The 17,460-nt window shown below is 42.8% G+C and overlaps 1 protein-coding gene across 1 annotated transcript in view; it reads right to left on the reverse strand.

Annotated features, from left to right (window-relative positions):
* LOC128410331 (BLOC-1-related complex subunit 6-like) overlaps positions 1-17,460 on the reverse strand; it is a 212,799-nt gene that overhangs the window by 32,796 nt on the left and 162,543 nt on the right. The window lies entirely within an intron of this gene.

The raw sequence follows: 17,460 nt of genomic DNA on the forward strand, positions 1-17,460 counted from the left end.
GACGTTTGTCCACAGACAGTTTTTCTGGGTTATGCGGCCAGCATGACTAAGCCACTTCTCACGAAACTAGAGCAGTGCATGGAAATGCCAGTTACCTTCCTGCTGGAGCGGTACCTATTTATCGACTTGTGCTTTGACGTGCTTTCAAATTGCTAGGTTGGCAGGAGCTGGGACCGAGCAACAGGAGCTCACCCCGTCATGGGGATTCGAACTGCAGACCTTCCAATCGGCAAGCCCTAGGCTCAGTGGTTTACACCACAGCACCACCCGCGTCCCATAGCACAGGTAAAACCTGTAAAACCCAAGCCAGTCATTCCATATACACTCCACTAAACCATTTTACCATACTTAAGCTGCAATCCTATATACACTTGCACATCACTGACCTGGGAGCAAGCCGCATTGCACACAACAGGACTTATTTTGGAGTAGACATGTATTGGATAGCACTATTGATAAATAAAAACTAATAAGGCTGGGTGGGTTTCTCCTGTCCTGCCTAACCCCCACCTCAAAACTTACTTCTGCCATCATCTGCACAAGTAGATGCAGTAGACTGAGGAATGTAGCTTTCCTATAAGCAGAACTTTCAGCTGCTTCTGGCCTTTTATCACTTTGTTCTCCACACCTCTCTTTTATAAGCATCCATACTCACAAGACATTGCAGGCCATCTTCCCACAGTGGGTCAATAATCAGTGTCTCCTTTTACATGGTTGGCACCTCACCCTCACAATAGCCCCGGTGAACTTCCACAGTGGGTCGTCTTCTTTACCTTATACTTAGGCATACCCATTAGCGCAGGCTGCTGCAGAGACAAGTAATGCCGATGCAATTTGTTAAAAATCCTTATTTCTGTTCAGAGTCCTTCTGTGTGGCCAGCACAAAGAACTTCCCAAAGAACCTGGCACGCTAATTCCCCCCTTGATTTTGCTTTTCTAATAAGCACATGCTCAGAGCCCTGCAGATCTTTCCCCCCTTCCTTTTCTATGAAAACCCTCTCCATTATAAAAACATTAGCAACTAACCCTTTTCTCTCTGCCTTTCTCCTTCTCCTCCCCCTACCCTGGCGCTCTTTTATCTGCTTAAATATCCTTGACTGCAAGACATCTAGCACAGAATGTTCATCAATTTTTAATTCATTTAATCTCCTGGTAACGGTGTACTTATGAACTGAAGGGCCTCTGACAATGACATATATAGGAGCCTTAGAGACTAGCCTCTTTTGTTGGATTCAGGGATGAGGCGTTGTGGATACAAAAGACTCGGCTCCAATGAATAGTTATTAACAGGGTAGCCCCTTTCAAAAGCAGGAGGACATTTTTTCCCCCTGAACTAGAATAAAACACATCTCTTTTCTTTTTAAGTGCCTGTACCGAGCCAAGTTCAAGGTGTTGCTTTCTGTCCCTTAATGGTTTTGCCCAGCTTATTTGCAGGATCATCTTACCCCATATGTGTCCACACCACAACTTGGAACTGTAGAACTGGCACTATTACAGGTACTACATAATACTTGTCCTGCACTTGGGAGAAATTGATATTTTGGTGTGGCAGTACCTTCACTTTGGAACTCCCTGTCTATTGACATCAGGGCAGGAGGAAGAGACGTTTTTAATGTTTGACCTTTTTCTATGTTTTTATATGTACTGTAAGCGGCCCAGAGTGGCTGGGGAAAAGCAGCCAGATGGGCGGGGTATAAATAATAAAATTATTATCATTATTACTACTACTACTACTTTTGGGATTTTCCATAGATGGTGTTAATGGGGGTTTGAATGCACATTACAGAGACATACCTGCAATGGGGACTGACTTACAAAGATTCCTCTCACAAATGCACCTGACTGACACACATATTTGCAAAGGCAAGTTTCTCATGTTAGACTTTTAAGTGTACTCATAAAATATCTGAGGTGCACACCTAAAAATATGTACACATTGCCAATGTGAAAGCCACTTTCATGGAAACACTTGGTCAGAGAACTATTAGATGCAGCTCCCTTTTCAAGGTATGTCCATTACAAACTATGTTTACCTTGTGAAACGGTCCTTCGACATGAACCTTTCTCCTTTCAAATATCCACTGTCAGGGAACTGCCATCTGAGACTAAGGAGGTGAAAGGGCTCATGGAGGGTGAGAGAGACCATTCAGCGGAGGAGGGGACCAGCAGGGGGAGAAGTGGAGTTCCAAGGGAAAGTGAGTCGGAGGGAGGGCTCAGAGACACTTCAAGCGGGAGCAGCGGGGAGATTTCAGGACCTCCTGTAGGGACACCCACTCCTCGGCGGAAACTGTCACGCCGAGAGTCCAGAAGACGCGTTTCCGTTAAGGAGCTTTTATGCTGGAAGAAGTTCCGTAAACGCCCACTGTCCGATTCAACGAGCGATTGATGGAGTCATGTTTAAGGAGCTCCATCACAGACAGAGGTTTGGGGACTTAGCCAAACTCTGAGGGATTAGGATTTTACGCACAAGCAGCTCATCATCCCATCACATCCACCTAGCCCAGTTCTGTGTACTCGGACTTGCAGTGGCTCCCCTGGCAGAGGGTCTTTCCTGTCATCTACAACTGAAGTGCGGAACCTTTGCCCCTCCAGATGATGCTGAACTACAACTCCCATCATTCCTAGCAAGCATGACCAATGGCCAGGGGAGATGGGACTTGTAGTTCAGCAACATCTGGCAATCCAAAGGTTCCCTGCACCCAGGACCAGTGGTATCATTAGCCTAACTAGGCAGCTACCCAGGGCACAGACTGCAGAGGGGCCCAGTACGAACCTTTCAAGGGCACAGTTTTACGCAGATTATCTTTCGTTATATTTTAGAAATTTCTCATAGTATTTTACTTTTATTTTGTATTTTGAAGATTTTATTTTATAGATTTTAATTTATACATTAGAACTGTTTTTTATGTATATATGAAATAGATAGACCATAGAGTTGATTAGAGGGTATCCACACACAAAGTTAAAATGCACTTAATTTTAAATTGTACTGTCACATCTTAATCTTATTTAGAAAATGTATTCATTAGTCTAGTGAGCTATGGCTGATGAAATAAATCAACCATCTGGAGCTCAGTTCTGCAAACGAAAGGCTGGAAAAGCTAAGGAGCAAGCAAAGTCAGAAGGCTTCTTCCTGAAATTCCTTTGTACACAGAAAGCAATTGACTAACAAGAATATGACTATACTCTTGTTGAAACTAGCACTGAGGGAGTTGGATGTGGTGCACCCACTACAAATCATATAAACTCTAAGACAGAAGTTTCACAGATTGGAGGTATTTCTGGAAAACAGAAGAAAAAGGGGGTGTCAAGAAAAGAGAGTACTGCAAAGTCTGCAAAAGAAGGTGGTATTGTGCCTGATTTGAATTACAGTGACCTGGCTAACTGGTCTAACTATTGCAGTGAAAATTTGTGACAATATGCACCGCAGCAGGTTGTATCACATGATTTTTGCAAAGACTAAAAAAACCAAAAGATTTTCTCCTATACCATACAAGAGGAGACTTGAATTGCACTTATCTAAAGGTAAAACAATTGATGATATAAAGCAGCAGAAAATTAGGCAAGATTGGAGACCAGTCTTGGAAGGTTTGAGTGCTTTGGTCAGAGTTCTAGGCATGCAAAACTTGGCATTCCATGGTACAAGTGAAAAGTTGTACAGTGCTAGCAACTGAATATTTTTGAAGTTTGTAGAATATCTAGCCCTTTTCTATCCTATCATGAATGAACTTTTGTGCAGAGTTAAAGATCAAGAAACAATGGTTCACTAACTAGGGAAAAATAGTCCAAATGAGTTTATACTGCTATAAACAGAAAAAAGCACATCCAAACTCAGCCAAATACTACCCAATTATTGTGGGCAGCACACCTGATGTTAGTAATATTGAACAAATGACAATGATTGTATGTTATGTTGATGTAATCAAACCATCAGCCTGAGACTGAGGTTATCATTAGAGCACCTGACCTAGAGGAACTGGGGACAACATTTGCAGAGGAAAAGGAATGTAGTGTAAGATATTGTTGTGCCTGAAACTGAAACTTTTAAACTTTAACATATAAACTTGATCTCACTCTGAGAGATCAAGATGCTACCTCAGTGGAAATAGAAGTTACGATAGCTGTCACCTGCCATTTTTGCATACCTACCTCCTAAGCTCTTTGACTGGTATCTTTACCCGGCAGATTTGTCAGCTGTCTGTCTGGAGCTTTTAGCCTGACTGCCTTGCTGGTGAACCTCTCACTTTTAACATGAGCCATAGTAATTCGGGTTATTTTCTGTTCTCTCAGTGCAGCAATATCTAGTTCTGGGAGTGTTAATCCTTCCTTTTTCACAGGTATACTTTGGGCAGAGGTGTTAAAATTTAGTTAATAGAATCAAGCCGGCTCTTCTCCCCCACCCCCTCAGTCTTTTGTGTGCTTTTGAAAGACGTTAGGATAATCTCTCCTTTGATTCTTCCTCTGCCCCTTGGGGTTTATTCCTGTTCTTTTTTGCCTTTATGACTATTCAGTTATCACCTGATATGGCCTTGTTGTTGTTGTTTTAACTCCTACAGCAGCGCTCCTCAAAGCTTTCGAGGCTCAAAAAGGTTGTCCTGTATTAATCATGGTGGCCCTCTTAAAATCAGTTAGGCAGCAAATATTACAGAAAATGTCGAAGCAGGAGTGGGGAGCCTGGTGCCCTCCAACTCCCAAGCCTGCATAGCCAAGGGTCAGGAATGGGAGACATTGTAGTCCATCCACATCCCAAGGGCAGGGATGAGGTTCTGTTCCATTCAGATTTAAAGGCAAATCTCCCTATTTTGTCCTTTCCGAAACAATACGAGAACCGAAACACAGAATTCTTTGAAAGTCACACTTCTCCAAATTTTGCAATGTGGTTCCTCAGCTAAGTAACTTACACAAAAATGCACATACAAAGGCAATGTGGGCATTAAAAAATGCGCACATCCAAGAAAATAACACACAAAAATTCATCATATTACACGAAAATTGTTTGCAAAAAATGTGCATGTTGGCCAAAATTGCGTACAAAACTGGTATATTCGTAGGAATACTGGCAGATTTTCATTAGGACTTTAAAAAATAATAATTACCACAAAATGATCTGAAATGTGAAGAACTTAGAATCTAACCACTATACTGTAGCAGTTCACAACTGTAATTTATTCCTCTTTTTCCCTAAGCATGAGTACTTAACTTCACAAAAAGGATGCATCTCTTCTGGAATATTGTTTGATTTTTCAGGTTGGCAATCTGAGAAGCAGAAAGAATATATTGCACTGTAAAATAATTCTGGACAGTGATGGAGATAGAACAAGAAATACAAACCAATTTCTGTACTGCTCCAGTTCTTTTGATAAAAATGATTTGTGACAGGAGACCCTTTTCCCTCACATCCCATTTGATGGGTTTCTTCAGGAAGAACACAAGCACAGAAGAACAAAGAAGTCATTGGCAGAAGAAAGACATTGATGTATCCATCATGAAAAGGAAAGCTTTTTTCTTCCAAATCAAATGTTATATCAAATTGTTGTACAAAGCGTAATAAGTGAAAACTATTGGTATTACTATTTTAGTTCCTATAAAATTTGCTTCCTAGCAGGGTCACTTTGATGTATCTGCTGCTGGACCACTTCAGCAGTCGCATGCAAAATGTAGGCTGTGATCCTATAGCCACTTTCCTTGAAGTCCATGCATAACAGGTGGGGATGTAAGAAGGTATTAATTTTCATTCTGCCCTATATTTGTTGCATGCAGCCCTGTTTCCTTTCTACTGTAGTTTATTTTCACCAAAACCCATGTTGTTCCTCATATGCCCTCAGGAGGTGGGATATAACCTTTAATTTAGGTGCCCTGTTTATTCTGCATGCTTTGAGACATAGTAAATTACAGAAGCTCTTGCATTATATTGACACGTAACTTCAGAAATGACTGCCTCAAAAATCATCACTCTTCAGTGGTACAAAGTTAACCTCACAATAGCTGGCAACTACTATTGGCTGAAATTCAGGGCATTGGCGGCCCTGAATCAACTGGTTATGCTAAGCCAAGCATCAGTAGGGCTCATTCAAAGGACGATTGATACTCCTTTATAATTATGCAAATTGTATTGCATCCTTTCAAATCCTTGGTCTTTTGTTCCCAAGAAATAAATAAGAGGAAATGGATATGTACACTTGAGTTTCCCCAAGTCTTAAGGTGGACTACAACATGCTGACATTGCTGGCACCATTTATCTTCTTCATACACAGGGCTTTTCTTCAGATGGAACTCACCAGAACTGAGTTCTGGCACCTCTTTGGTGTGTTCCGGCAGCTCTTTAGGTCAGGGCTGTGCACTGGCGGGGGCACCAGGCCTGAGGCTGTGCGGCTCAACGATCAAGTTGCCATGGTGATCGTGTTGGTGCTGCACTTGTGGCTGCGTGTCAGAGGTGGTGGAGGTCAGCAGCAGTGTTGCCGAAAATGGTGGTGGGAGCGAAGAAGAGAAGGTAGGTGCTCAGCGAGTTCCACCACCTCTTTTTCTTAAAAAATAAACAAAAGTCCTGTCCATATATACCTGGCAGTAAAACAAATGTGAACATTCTTATTGTGCTTTCCGAATGTCTTTTGTGGTCAATGGGATCTTTGTGGTGCTAAGACATAATCAGATGCAAAATTTCCTCTCTCTTTGATTTACCTAACCAAAAAGGAGACTACTTTTCTTTGTTTCTTTTTTACATTGCCCTACAGACACCGAAAATAGAGAAGTTATTTAAGCCATTGCAGATTCTAACTAGCACCTTCCACTTTTGACACCTCACAAAGCAGTGGAGTTGTTTGCATCCAGATTTCAAGGATCCACTGGGTTTTGAGGGACTTGCAAATATTTACAAGCAGTGGCACTGTTTTTGTCTTAGTGACCTCGATACACGCTTTTGCCTTATTTTTAGGGAAGTGTTTGTTAAAAAAACACACCTTTCAGCAGCCTCATAAGCATATTTGGAACCATCCCAAGTTACTGAGGGAAAAGCGGGTGAGAGATTTTCCATATTCCTGAAAAGTGCTCAGCTGAACTAACTGTACGTGTTGCAGGCTCTTTATACAAGAGCCAGTGTGGTGTAGTGGTTAAGAGCGGAAGTCTCGTAATCCGGTGAACCGGGTTCGCGTCTCCGCTCCTCCACATGCAGCTGCTGGGTGACCTTGTGCTAGTCACACTTCTTTGAAGTCTCTCAGACCCACTCACCTCACAGAGTGTTTGTTGTGGGGGAGGAAAGGAAAGGAGAATGTTAGCCGCTTTGAGACTCCTTAAAGGGAGTAAAAGGCGGGATATCAAATCCAAACTCCTCTTCTTCTTCTTCTTAAAATTAAATGTCTAGCCCGACACACACAGACACACACACACACCCCAAAGTCACAGTTCAACAGAGGCCAAATTCAAAGGGCTTAGACATGCCATAACCTTATGTTGGACTGTTGCAATTGTCCATGAAAGCTACCCTGCAGTGTCGGGGGGGGGGGGACATGCCTAAAGGTTTAATAATTCCTGAAGCTCTATACCTGAAGGAGTAGCTCTTCCTAACTACTTCCACCACTGGCTTAAGAGGCGCTGAATGACTCCTCCTCCTGCAGTATTGTGGGTGACCACCAACTTTGCCAAGAGAGGTTCATTCAGTTTGTGCACAGAAGGCTGAATCCTTCTCAGAAAGGCCTATTTCACTGGAGCTAACACTTTATCTTATTTATTTATTGGTTTTACTACCATTTATTCTATCTTTTAAGTATTTTATCCTTTTTATGGCAAGCCACTTTGGGAATCATCCAGGGCTATGAAGTTGGGGACACATTTACATAAAAAAAAATTAATAAAGAAACACTATTGGAGGATGAACACTCCCCCACAGATTTCTACTTGCAACAATCCCGCCTCCACTCCCTCTTCACAGCGTCTCTTCACTGCACACTGCTTCACCCACTCAGATTCCAAAAATTCCAGCACAGGCGATGGAGCCCTTCAGAAATGGGAAATGGAAAGGAAAGATGGGCATATGTGGTGCCCTGCTGCTATGGTGTTGCCAACATCTGTTGGCCAGTATCCAGTTTCTTCAAATGGGTTGGAAGTTAAGGGACCCACATCAGGAGTGCTTGTGAAGTAATGTTTGCTTTATTGGTTTTGAGAGAAATAATCTCAAAACCCTTTTTGTAAGGGGGGGGAGATATTGAATGATTTTTTTTTTTGAAAACAACATAATAGCTCACCTACTCTGTAGGTTCAATCACAAGTTAAGATAAATTATAATCTTTGGAGGGGAGAATAATGCCAAGAACCTACCCAGAGTACACTTTTAATCTTTTTTTACGTGGTTTTAAGTGGTATTTTGGTATTTGCTGACATTTTGCACATGATTGGATTTCAAGCACTGTAAACACCAACAGCAATTACCCAGACAGCACTGTGTACCCAAAATAATAACACTTCTGATCATTACTTCTTGTTGTGGCATCTTTTTTTTTTTTTTACCATAACCACTTAATTCATTATCTGCCTGGTTGGCGGGGAACTCTTGTCAGATTGCCCACCCATTGTCCAACCTGTACATTTAGAACATTAAAAAAAACAACAACCAGCTTTGCAGAAGGTTGCATCATTATTGCCTTTCCTTCATCCTCGAAGAAAACATATTGTAAAGCAGTTTTCTCAGTTCTTAGTAATTTCTGTGCTTTCTGTTATTACACAACACAATGGTACAGTTCTTCCAAGGCTTATCACATTAAAATAGTCACATATTTTCATAACAAAAAGCAAGTGTGTTGCTCCCTCTCCGCACATATTCTTAAAACCTCAGCCTTTAATGTGAGCACTTATTAAAAAGAACAAAAGCAAGCACTTTATCCATTTTCCCTTTTTCAACTAATGCCATGGAAGTCGCCACCACCTTTAATTGTCCTCCTGTACCCTGGATGTGGTCGCTCCCCCAGAGTCCTTTGTTCCTAGCTGGTACGTTGGAGGGGGAAAGGAAACAGACTTTGATTCCCTGACAACAAGCTTTTTCACCTGGATACTTCCTGCTGTCTCGTGGCAGCTGCCCTTTGCTTCACTAGAGAGCTTTGACATCTCCTATGGTTACTCATCTGCTTCTCAGTCTGGTTTTAGCCCTTTCCTTTCAACAGCACTTGCAAAGACTCTTTAGAGACCCAAAATGGCATAAACCAATATTTGGTCAGCAGGACTTGGAAATATTTTGCCTGTCTCTAACACAGAAGGGAGAAAATGGGTCAAGGACAGGGTTTTGTTTATTTATTTCCTAAAATTTATAAACCGCTTGAGTGCAGGAGAGAAAAAAACACCTCAGTGATTTACAAGAAAGATAAAACAATCCAGTTATCATGGGGGGGGGGGAGTACAACCAGAATTTGAAACATACAGAAAGTTAAAACTACAACAGAAAAGATTAAGAGGAATTGAAACTCATACAAACTTATTAAACATATGGCTTACCTGCTCAATAGAGGCTTCAAGCTCACTTGAGGCTGGTTGTCCTGCACCTCCGGCCTATCTGGCAGCAAGTCCTGCAGGCATATACAGTATGGCAGATTCAAAGTTCAACAGTCAGGAAACCCAGTCCAGGGATCACTCCACATAAGTCCAATGTCCAATGGTTAGTAAACACAGTTCCGAGTCAAACCCAAAGCACAATCCCATAAAGGTTCTAGGGCGTCCAAGCCGAGGTCCATCAACATGGGCAGTTGAGCAGACACAGCACCTCAGCTCTGCTTCCCTTTTGTACCTTGCATGCTGATTGCAGCATCTGGGCTTGACGAGGCAGGTGACCCTCACCTGTTCTGAGCCTGAGGAATCACACACTTCCTGCTAGAGCTAACGAGCCCCACCTAGGCTGTGCGCCCTTGCCTGTAGAGTGTACCACCTGCTGCTCCTTGCACCTTGGAGCTTGTCTTGTTTGTGGAGATGGGGGCCTCTCTGGCTCTGATGAGGGGCCCTGCCCTTCTGCACACTGACCCCCATCTCTCTCTCATCCTGTGTGTACTTCCACAACCCCAACCTCTCCTTTCCCATCTCAGGCTTGCCCCAGTGGGTCCCAGTCACAGCTGCACCCCTCGCCAGGATCTTCTTCCTTCTCCCTGCTCTCCCTGCTGTCCTGCCAGTTCAGGGCGCTGGTGGTATCTAGTCTGTGCTTACACATTTGTGAGTTTGCTCATGCTCAAAAGCTCTCTCTTCTTTCTTTGATCCATGTTTTGGGTCCTGCCTCAAATTCTTGGACATTCCCATGCATGGCAAAGAAACCTATAATGCACAGGGCCAGTCATTAAACAGAATCTGGAAACATTGAGGAGGGCAGTGTAAATCAGGCAGGATAAAATAAATTTGTTTGTTTGCTTAACCTCCATCCATAGATCTCAGGGCAATTTGCAATATATATATATAAAAATGATACATAAGAAAAATAAGAACAAAACCAAATCAATAATTCCCCCTCCCACAACACATTAAAAGGGGTATCAAACGTTACTTCATGATAACTGAAATATCTGGATGCTTTTTAAGGGCAGCCCCAGATAGAGTGTGATCTGTCCTAGAGATTACTGTGGTACAAATGATTAAAACAAGTTCCAACTTGGCCAGAAATAGTCACAACTGGTGCACCAGCCAAAGCTGGTAAACAACACTCCTAGTCCCCTATGCCCCCTGAGCTTCTAGATTAGGAGCAGTGGATCCAGGATCACTCCAAACCTATATTCCCCATCTAGAACAGGCTATACTTCAGTCTAAACCCATATTTAAAAAAGTCTCCCCCACCAACAGACCTTCCATCTTGTCTGGAATTATATTCAAGTTGCTCAAGGCTGGGAAATATCATTAGTAAGCTGCCAATATCCTTTGCCTCATAATGGCAACAGGAAAGATTATATTAATAATATGGAATATTCAATCACCCAAGCAAGAAAGATTATAAATGAGGTTCCATGAAGTGTTATTATCAGAATCCATCCTCCTCACGCTAGTACAGGGTAGTGCTTTGGGGAGGCAAATCCCCAGTGCTTCTAAATTAACCATTAAAGGCACTTCTTGACACGGCTGGAGTGGCATGAATAGGTTAGGCAAGAATGATGGGAACGAGCACAAGGGGATCTCTAGCTTATGAAGCACCTCCATCTCAGTGACAAAGCATCAAGATAAACAGCTGGCAGGTGGGTTAAACATCTGTGTGAATGTATCAATAGGGCAAGGAGGCCAGGGCAGTTAATCATCCTTGGGTTTTGATCTTACTCATCCCAGTTGTCCAAGATTTTCAACAGTTATGAAGTTAGAAAGCCTGCAGGGGCACCAGGGCTACCCAAAGCATTGTACAGAGTGTCACATGTACAGCTAGGTCTCTGATGGATAGAAATCATGGGTGTGTGCTAGGTGCGAGTAACTCCCGGTTCTCAGGGAACAAGATCATTCCCTTGAGACCAAGGTAATTCACCTGGAGAAACTGAGGAAGGCAGAGAGGTTTGTGGAAGAGTCCGTTCCAGTTTCAAATACTGGCACGCCACTCTCAGCATGACAGATTTTCTGCTGTTACTGACAAGGAGGGTCTTGGATAAGGGGGTGTCGTTCCAAAAAAGGAAATTATCCCACAAAGGGGATCTATTCCTTGGGGGATAAACGTATGCCATCTCATGCCAAGGATATGTCTGTTAGGATAAGGAGATCAAAGTAATCAGTTATAAAATCGTTAGAAGCCCAGAGAGACGGCATTCTGATGGGTGTGTAGACCACATGGTAATATGTCTGTCTAGTTCAGAGTTAGTAGATGTCACACACCATCTAAATATGTGAGTAGATAGCACTGGGAAGGCACCAATGATGGGGGCGAGAATGTAGTCACACAGACCTAGAAGCAAAATTTAGTTGGCTGGGTAGGAAGTTGATGGCACATGGATGAGAAGTTGTTGGCAGGAGGAATTTGTTATGCACACAGGCATGTGTTGCGATAAACTGAGCTAAAGGAATGGACTTCACTTCAAGCTAAATGGAACCAGGCATTTTTCTTCCTCTCTCTTAAAACTGGGACTCACAATCACCCAAATGGTGGCAGATTCAGGACAGACAAAAGGAGGTACTTCATCACTCAGTGCATAATTAAAGCACAGAATTTGCTACCGCAAAATGTGGCAGGGGCATCAATTTAGATGGCTTTAGGGATTAGACAAATTGATGGAGGATGAAGCCCTCAATGGCTACTAGTCATGATGATGACTATCTGCTACCGCCAGGATCAGAGACAGCCTATCTCTGAATTCTAGTTGCTGGGAAACAACAGCAAGAGAAGGGCTCGTAGGCTTTGGTTTGATCTAGCACGACAGATCTTAAGCTCTTCATAGGAAGACTTGGCTGCATTTACATCATCTATTCTAATTGATGGTGTGCAGATAATGTGGTAGTGGGAAATTGCATTTTAAATTTCAGAAGTGTTTGAACAGGAAATCAAGTTGTTCTGTGGGAAACGTAGCAAACTGCATGGCCGATAACAAAGAATAATTACTGACACGTGCAAATGTATTGTCTAAATTTAGATGCCTAATTACTAGGATTGTTAAATTTCAACTTGCATGATGCACTGGATGTCCACGGGTGTTAGACCATATGGCTGAACAAAGTTCTTGTCTAAACATGTTCCATTTATTTATTTATTTATTAACCTGTCTAAAAACATTGCAAAGAGCATCCAAGTCCAATCATCTGTGTAATTATCATAATGTTGCCAGTTCGTGACTCACTCTGTTCCTTACACTCGAGGCAGGACAGCAGCAACTTTGAAATTTCAGCAATATAGAGAGATATACGATATAGCACATCCTATACGTCCCATACCCACTTCTAACATGCTTATTTTAAAAAAGCTTTTATGTTGTTTGTGGAATATAGACAAGCTTACATTTTCAAAATAAGAAGATTACGGAAGAGGAGAGAAGCCCTCCTTAACCACCCTACCACTGTTCCTCTTGAATGTATGGAAAGGACTTTCAAATAGTTGCTCAGAATCTGGACTCTGCTTTGCAGTGCAGTCAAGCTCATAGTCATCTGCTAAAAATTAGTGAAGAATTGCTCTCTCTGGCAACTTCTGGGCACAGATGATACAAACGAAACTATCCTCAACTGGGTAACATTTTGTGGATGCTGTAGTCACATACAAGTAGGTTCATGCAAACAACACAACCTAGAGGAAAATGTGCATCACCCATCATCATCCAAGGATACAACCAAACAGTTCAATGAGGCTTAGATGGTGCACATGTGCTTTCCAAAGTACAACTGCATTAGTGGTACATGTGAAAGCTGTTTCTGTGTATTGATCTATTTCATTGGATTAGACCATATATGTTTCTATGTTGATGAAAATAATATTCTCAGTCTGTGGTGGTACACAAGTGATGTTTTGTTTATGCACAGTAGCTTAAATTAGGAAGAAAAGGAAATGTACTGTAAATGTAGCAAGAATTCAGGACTTATTGAATGTAAAATGCAATCTTTAGGTATCTATTATTGCGTGTAAATCTCTCGGTACACAGCAAATGCACATCAAATGTTCTTCAGCAGCCATGATTATTTCAGAGAATGTAGAACAATTTCTCATTATTTATATTAAAGTGTTCAGATGACACAGCCTTCTCATTTTGCAAACATTAGGAAACCATTACAGAGATTGGATATTACATTTCCACTGTCTCTAAAAGCCCCTCTTTTCTTCTTAGCATGAAAAGACCTCCAAAGCACAGTGTTTGCCGATGTGCAAATGCATTTCCCAGTTCCAGCACAATTGCTTTAGCAGAATTGATAAAGGACATTGTAATAAGAACAGCCTTGCTTTGTTCCTAATGTCCACCCCAAGAGAAAATATGTTTCTTCCTTATAATAAAGAATGAAAGCAAAAATACTGAAAACACATTTTCCATTCATATTCACTTGCCAAAACAGATCATTCGCAGCAAAAAAAAAACACAGTGTGTCTGGCTGTTAACCAGAAGGTTGGTGGTTTGAGCCCATCCAGAGATGGCAGTGCATTCCCACACTGAAGGGGGTTGGACTAGATGACCCTCAGGATCCCTTCCAATTCTACAGTTCTATTATTTCTGTGAGCTCCACATTAACCTGTTCATTCTGTTGCTGATGTCTTCAAAGCTTGATTTTTTTTTTAAAAAAAGCATCATTTTATTAATTATCTACAGCACACCTACCAGAAAATTTCTATACAGTGTTACCTCGGGTTACATACGTGTCAGGTTACAGACTCCACTAACCCAGAAATATTACCTTGGGTTAAGAACTTTGCTTCAGGTTGAGAACAGAAACCGTGCTCTGGCGGCATGGCAGCAGCGGGAGGCCCCATTAGCTAAAGTGGTGCTTCAGGTTAAGAACAGTTTCAGGTGAAGAACAGACCTCCAGAACGAATTAAGTTCTTAACCCGAGGTACCACTGTACCTTTGTGAGAAACCATTTTTTCTGTTACATTCATCATCTAGTGAACTGTTCAGAATAAGCAGACTTTGTACTTCATCCTGAAGAGAGCATGCAAACTACAAAAGCTGGGGAGCTGCGCTATTTAGAGGCACCTGCTAATCAGTACAAGGCCCAAGGGGTACAACCCAGCTTCTCTTCTGATACTCAGCTTACATGTGTGGATGCCTGTTTTGAGTGCACTCAGACACCAAACCTCTGTATCCAAAGGGAATGAGGGATACACAGCCCCTGGTGAGGAAACAAGCCTTCTGAGCTTAAGAACTGGCTTCAGAATCCAGGGCAGAGATGGGGCAACCCATAGCCCTCCAGATGTTGCTGGACTTCAACTCCCATCAGCTCTAGCCAGCAAGGTCAAATGGTTAGAGACGAGTGGAGTTGTAGTCTCACAACACCTAGATGGCTACATGTTCCCCATGGAGAGAGACGGTGCTTAACTCCACCCAGCATATTTCCTTTTTCCAACCTGACTTCAGACATCACACCTCCAGCTAAGCTTTGTGGCATCTGCCCTTCAGTGTTGGTCTACGTACCACTTGTGCTTTCTTGCCCTCCTTGGAGGCCCAGGAGACCTAGCAAAGCAGGGAGTACAGCTCTGTTGGCAAGTGGACCACCATATGCCAGGCAGCTCAGGCAGGATGCAAGGACTGCACCCACTTACAACTGAGCCATTGTTTCTCCACGGGACATGCTGTTCTCCTCCATCTTGGCTCCCTACTGCAAGGGTCACTTTGGCCACTGGAGAAGCGGTGGACCTTGGGGTCTCAAATTTCAGCAGCACCCTGTACAACATCAAAAGAGACTTTCCAGCAAATAGCTTGGCGAGAACCCTAGACCTTTCCTCCACCATCACCCAGATCCATTGTCAATGCTGCAACACAATTGTTGGTTGGCCAGGCTCTCACTTCATTCCTATTGTGGTCTTTCTCTGCATATATTTTGCACCACATACCTTCCTTCTCTCCTTTGTCTGAGTACTTACATCCAGAGTATGCAGACTGATAACGCTGGAGTCGCTGCCAGTCAGGGTAGACAAGGCAATGGTCTGATCTGGTATAAGGCAATTTCCTATTTTCTTAATGGCATGAAATAAAATATTGCCCAATCGCCTCTTCAAAGCACACTTTTCTGCAGTGGGACATGCATATATGTATTCACAGAACCAAAAGCTAAATGCATATGCAAACAGAAGGGGGAGACCTGTGTGGCTGTGTCCAGAAGCTGCCTGAGGACACAAGAAAGGACAGGACACAACAGATGGAAGAGCAGCAGGTTCTCCTGTAATTGCTGTGCCGTGTCAGCACAAATCAAAGCACGCTTGCTTGCTGGCCATATAGGCTACAGCCACCCTCTCTAGCACCTGTTCAGGCTAATTGACCATTATTGCATCGGTCTCATTCTGCGCTACAACACCCTCATTCGACCACCATTCTTCCCAGGTCAGACATTAGTGATGAGAGTTCTGTTAACTACTATGTACTCATAGCAATCTAGCCAAAAGAGCAACCAACTGTGGTAAAGAACAGAACCAGTAGGAAGGCAACTGAGTGATAACCTCTGGCCAACCTTCCTTTGTTAGGGAGATTACTTGTTAATGGTCCATGAAGGTTAGGTTGGTGCTTCTATTATAGTTTGGGAGATAGGTGGACAATTTATTCCTGTGCGTGAATGCCAGAGGACTAGGGTATGTGAGAGTGGTTTTGTGTGTGTGTGTGTGTGTGTGTGTGTGAGAGAGAGAGAGAGAGAGAGAGAGAGAGAGAGAGAGAGAGAGAGATATTGCTGGGAGTTAGTGAAGGCATTTTGGGTGCAGGATAGCTTTCTTTCAGGGGGAAGTTGTTGCAGGGGAGCAGAGCTGCTCCCTCTCCTTGTAGCAACATCTCTAGAGGTGTCAATAATTTTCTTTATACAAAAATGCAACTAGTCTTCATTGTTTTCTCCCCCTAAGAAGAGAAAATCCAGGTCATGCTGCCCTTGGGCCATCTCAGTTCTGAGTGGGGAAATGCAACACGTAATTCATTCAGTTTGGACATAATGTTTCCAATGAACAGCATAGGCCCGGGAATTATCTGGCTATCTATTATCCTATTATCTGTGTTTAGGCTCTACAGGCATCTTGTGGGGGTGGCAGAAGCAGGGAACTGGTCCCTGGATGTGTTGTTGAGTGGCAAAAGTAGTTCTCTGCCACCTCTATCCCTTCATTCTAGGAAACCAGACATCTTTCCCTAGACCATCTCCACACACTTTCTTTTTTATAAGTATATTTGCTGCTGTTTCTTGCTTTCTTCATAACCCAATAATCCCCCTTATAAGACAGTTTTCTGAAAAGGACGGACAGATACAACGAATGAACCTATCAAAACCACTCTGGAATGATGCAGAAAAGGTAGCTCGCCCTGGCAGGGGCACCAAACTTTGTCTGCAATATATATCTACCTTTTTAGTAGTCTTCCTTTTTAGGAAGGGTCATTTTGGCAGGGTCTTCCAAGGGCCAAAATAGACATGTAGCTGCTTGCTAAACACACACTCACTGGTTGGCTATAAAATAGGAGGTGGGTGTCTACTTTTATCCCTAAAACAGAGTGCAGAGGGATGGGAATGAAATTAGCCACCAACCTCTACTGCTTGAAGAGTCCATGCTTAGCTCATTTTTGAGAGAAGAGCCAGGCTGAGGAGGGGAAAAAATTAAAGCAGTAGAGCTTTAGGCGGTGGTGGGGAGTAGAGAGAGAGTTGTTTTGGTCCCTTCCCCTATGCACTTCATTTAATGACAAAAGTAGACCAGACCACCCCAGTTGGCAGTGAGAAAGAAGCAGGCTGCTGGCAGAAGCCAAAGGGTGAGAGCCAGGCTTGATTTCTGTTTGATGCAAGACCTTCGGTGGTGTTAATGCTGTGAGCCGCTTGAGTTATATATATGTGTGTGTGTGAATAAACCATATATCATAAAGACACCACAGTCTCTGCTGT

Source organism: Podarcis raffonei, chromosome 3 (assembly GCF_027172205.1).
Source record: "Podarcis raffonei isolate rPodRaf1 chromosome 3, rPodRaf1.pri, whole genome shotgun sequence".
Classification (NCBI taxonomy): domain Eukaryota; kingdom Metazoa; phylum Chordata; class Lepidosauria; order Squamata; family Lacertidae; genus Podarcis; species Podarcis raffonei.